This window comes from Microcebus murinus, chromosome 5, assembly GCF_040939455.1.
Source record: "Microcebus murinus isolate Inina chromosome 5, M.murinus_Inina_mat1.0, whole genome shotgun sequence".
Lineage (NCBI taxonomy): Eukaryota > Metazoa > Chordata > Mammalia > Primates > Cheirogaleidae > Microcebus > Microcebus murinus.
In genome coordinates this window covers 46,739,944-46,744,772 of record NC_134108.1, presented here as the reverse complement: position 1 = coordinate 46,744,772, position 4,829 = coordinate 46,739,944, and the positions used below count along the sequence as shown (strand labels likewise).

General features: G+C 37.6%; 1 pseudogene; it reads left to right on the top strand.

Moving 5' to 3' along the window:
* Positions 1 to 2,278: 2,278 nt before the first annotated feature.
* On the top strand, positions 2,279 to 3,486 carry LOC105864897 (nucleophosmin-like; annotated as a pseudogene).
* The last annotated feature ends 1,343 nt before the right edge of the window (positions 3,487 to 4,829 follow it).

Below are 4,829 nucleotides of genomic sequence, written 5' to 3'. Positions count from 1 at the left end.
CTTTATCTTGTCATTTATTTCTGCATTTACTATATTGTTGAGTTGCCTGGGCTGAGAAACCCAAAGACAAAACAGCTCAGAAGAGTTTATAGACATTGAAGTTGATATTCACCCCAGGCAGGATTCCCCTAGAAGGTTCCAATAGACTAAGGACAAATAATTCTAAATGAAGTTCATAAAGAAACTTTTATAAGAGTGTACTATCTTCCCTCATCATTAATAATTTAGTTAAGAGACCTATAAAGGGCACAGCTGAGACAAACCTCTTTTCCCCTTTGATTGTTCTACTGTCTGGGAATGATTGGACTTTCAGTCCCTGATTAAAGTTTTTAATTTACCCCACTGAAAATGTGCCAATGAATTCTGACTCCTGTAGACTCTTGTCAGAAAGAAGCAGCTTTTCCAATCATGACCTTACTTGATTGCTAAGGATGTTCTATTTTATAATAGCTAATAACATGAGACCACCTTCAAAAATTAAGATCTTTTGGTATGAAGTAACAAAAATCAACTCAAACAGTGTAATTAAAAAAAGATATTCTTTAGAAAGAAAAGGGTTTGTTTGTAACTTATAGATGAAATACATTCAGCTACTACATTTGTAAGTGATATATAATAGGCACAAAAAATTAAGAAATCTGCAATAAAAGCTCTTACTCAAGACAAAGGAAAAGTCAAAGAAAGCGCAGGACCCTTCATACATTGGTCAACTGTACAGAATATGTATCACATTGCATAGGGCAGGAATAGCAAGAACAGTGAAACTAATGGACCTCATCTTATTGAATTGCTTCTTTGTTAACTGGGACAGAGAGCCAAAGGGCATTTTGCCAGAGTGTGTTAATAAGATTTTCTGTGCTATGCTTGATAGTAGAGAAAAAGTCAACCAAAAATGCACCTGTATTTGGTTAGGCATAGATATGGATACATTATGGACTTCTGCCATTTTAGGGGAACTATTTTTTTTTTAAATTTAACCCATTTGGCTATCACTCAGTATATACCACATCAATATAAACTGGAGATCAACATGATTTGCAATAGACAGTCACCAAATAACAACCTAGGTGAATATTAGCTACTTCACATAAATAGCTGAAGAACTGAGTTTGAAAGTCTATTCTTATGTTGTTAAAATCACTTGCACAGCTTCTAATATAAGGCAGTTTATTGCTAGAGGTAGTGTGGAATGATATAAAATGCAGACAAGAACCCAGATTTTAGGACTTTGTATTATATTTCCCCGATATGAACCAGTTCAACTTTGAGGAGAGGTACTTCTTAACTTGGGGCAGGAAAATCAAGATAGGTCAGGAATATCATTATTGATGAGGAGTGATGATACTTTCAGAAATTTCTGGCATAGTATTAAGAGAGGAAAAGAGGCCGGCCTTATAAAAATGAACAAATGGTGACACACAAAAGTGAACTAGTACCACAAGGTGAAATAGGTTGACTTTATACAGGAGCCTTGGATCCACAATAATAATAATAATAATAATGACAATAAACATATGACATGGAGTGTGCTACGAGATGTGGAAAGGCAATTGTATTAAACACACAGATTTCAGTTGAAGAAATGATAACATAATGAATGGATGATATTATGAGCATTACACTAAAATTGCTATTGAGAAAAACTTTTTTTTTTTTTGTATTTACTTAACAATGAATATCAATCATCTCAGTTGACCAGCTTTGGAGTTTGGCCCTCCCCAAGTCTCCTTATGGAAAGTTGTATGGAGTAACAGGCAACTTTGATCTCCTGACATTAAAGCCTCACTCTCATGTTGGTCATAACCTGACAGCTAAAAACTTCTCCTATTGATTCATCATTGACAAGGAAGCCTGATTTTGAGTTAACAAGCTCATGAAAATAACTACTCTGCTCTGATACATAGCAGTAGAAAGACAAGGGTTACTATAAAAAGAGCAGAGCTCCTATGGTCAAACAGGACTTTGCACCTGTCATATTTATCCTATCTGGTTACTATCCTGAGGTTCATCTCTTCTCCTCCAGCTTTTCCCCAGAACCTTGCCAGTAGTGGGGAGTGTGTGCACGTGCACATGAGCATGTGTGTGTGTAGAAAGTGCAGACAAATTGTGGTGCATATGGTGCCAGTCACATTCATCATAAAGCTAAGAACTGCAGATTAAGAAATTATCCTGAGCTCTTGTGATTCTGTCCTGCATGGCTCTTTCTGGAGTAGTTGTTCCTACCTTCTCCCTTTTCTCCTTCCCCCTTTTCTCCCACCTAAGTGCATGCCACCAGCTAATGGAAGATTTGATGGACATAGACATGAGCCCCCAAGGCCCCAGAACCATCTTTCTGGTTGTGAACTAAAGGCCTACAAAGATTATCACTTTAAGGTGAGTAATGATGAAAATGAGTACCAGGTATCTTTGATAATGGTCAGTTTAAGCATTGGTGCAAAGGGTGAATTGCATGTTGAAGCAGAGGCAATGAATTATTTATTTATTTATTTTTTGAGACAGAATCTCACTCTGTTGCTCTGGCTAGAGTGCCATGGCATCAGCCTAGCTCACAGCAACCTCAAACTCCTGGGCTCAAGCAATCCTTCTGCCTCAGCCTCCAGAGTAGCTGGGACTACAGGTATGCACCACCATGCCCGGCTAATTTTTTCTGTATATATTAGTTTGCCAATTAATTTCTTTCTATTTTTAGTAGAGATGGGATCTCACTCTTGCTCAGGCTGGTTTCGAACTCTTGACCTTGAGCGATCCTCCCACCTTGGCCTCCCAGAGTGCTAAGATTACAGGTGTGAGCCACCACGCTTGGCCTGAGAGGCAATGAATTCTGAAGGTAGTCCAATGAAAGTAACGTTGGATACTTTGAAAATGTCTGTTTAGCCAGTGGTTCCTTGGGGGCTTTGAAATAACACCACCCATAGTTTTATAGTTGCAGTGTGGTCACCAGGGCCTGTGCATATTAGTGGGCATCACTTAGTGGCTGTGGAGGAAGATGCAGAGTCAGAAGATGAAGAGGGAGGGGGATATAAAACTCTCAAGTATACCTGGAAAGTGATCTGCCCCTGAAGTAGACAGCAAAAAGTGAAAAGTAGCCACAGTGAAAAGTAATGACAGCCACAGTGAAAAGTAAAACTTTCTGCTGCTGCTGCTGATTTTGAGGAGGAAACCGAAGAAAAAGCTCTAGTGAAGAAATCCATATGAGATACTCCAGCCAAAAATGTACAAAAATCAATCCAGAATGGAAAAGACTCAAAACCATCAACACCAAGATCAAAAGGTCAAGAATCCTTCAAAAAACATGTAAAAACTCCTAAAATACCTAAAAACTTCTAGTTCTATAGAAGACATCAAGGCAAAGATGCAAGCAAGTCTAGAAAAAGTGGTTCTTTTCCCAAAGTGGAAGCCAAGTTCATTAATTATGTGAGGAATTGCTTCTGGATGACTGACCAGGAACCTATTCAAGATCTCTGATAGTGGAGGAAGTCTCTTTAAGAAATAGTTTAATTTCTCCCCATTTAGAATGATATTAGCAGTGGGTTTGTCATAAATGGAGGGAAATCTTTGCCTCTTCGAACCGGAACTAGACAAGGATGCCCACTATCTCCTCTCCTATTCAACATAGTGCTCGAAGTCCTAGCGATAGCAATCAGGCAAGAGAGGGGTATCAAGGGCATTCAAGTGGGGGCAGATGAAATCAAACTCTAGCTCTTTGCCAATGATATGATATTATACCTAGAAAACCCCATGGATTCATCCAAGAGACTCCTAGATTTGATAAATGAATTTGGTAAAGTTTCAGGTTATAAAATCAATATACACAAATCAGAAGCATTCATATATGCCAAGAACCATCAAGCAGAAACTCAAATCAAAAATGCAATACCCTTTACTATAGCCCCAAAGAAAATTAAATATCTAGGAGTATACTTAATGAAAGATACAAAAGATTTATACAAGGAGAACTACAAAACACTAAAAAAGAAATTGAAGATGATTTAAAAAGATGGAAAAATCTACCTTGTTCATGGATTGGTAGAATCAATATTGTTAAAATGTCAATATTACCTAAAGTGATCTACAGAATCAATGCAATCCCCATCAAAATACCACCAGCATTCTTTGCAGACCTAGAAAAAATAATTCTTCACTTTGTATGGAACCAGAAAAAACCTCCTATAGCCAAAGCAATCTTAAGTAAAAAGAACAAACTAGGAGGCTTCAGTCTTCCTGACTTCAAGCTGTACTATAAAGCAATAATAGTTATCAGCCTGGTATTGGCACAAGAACAGAAGCATCAATATCTGGAATGGATCTGAGATACCAGAGATGAAACCATCAGTATACGGTAACCTAATCTTTGATAAATCAGACAAAAATATACAATGGGGAAAAGAATCTCTCTTCAACAAATGGTGCTGGGAAAATTGGTTAGCTACATGCAGAAGAGCGAATCAGGATCCCTACCTCTCACCTCTCACAAAAATTCACTCAAGATGGATAATAGACTTAAACCTAAGGTATGATACCTTAAGAATCCTAGAAGATGATGTTGGGAAAACCCTATCAGACATTGGTCTAGGCAAAGAATTTTTGAGAAAGACCCCCAAGGCAATCACCACAGCATCAAAAATAAACAAACGGGATCTGATCAAATTAAAAAGTTTCTGCACAGCCAAGGAAACTATCATCAGAGCAAATAGACAACCCACAGAGTGGGAGAAAATATTTGCTCTCTACACCTCTGATAAAGGTCTAATTACAAGAATCTATCTAGAACTTAAAAGAATTAACAAGAATAAATCAAACAACCCCATCAAGAAATGGGCAACTAAAAT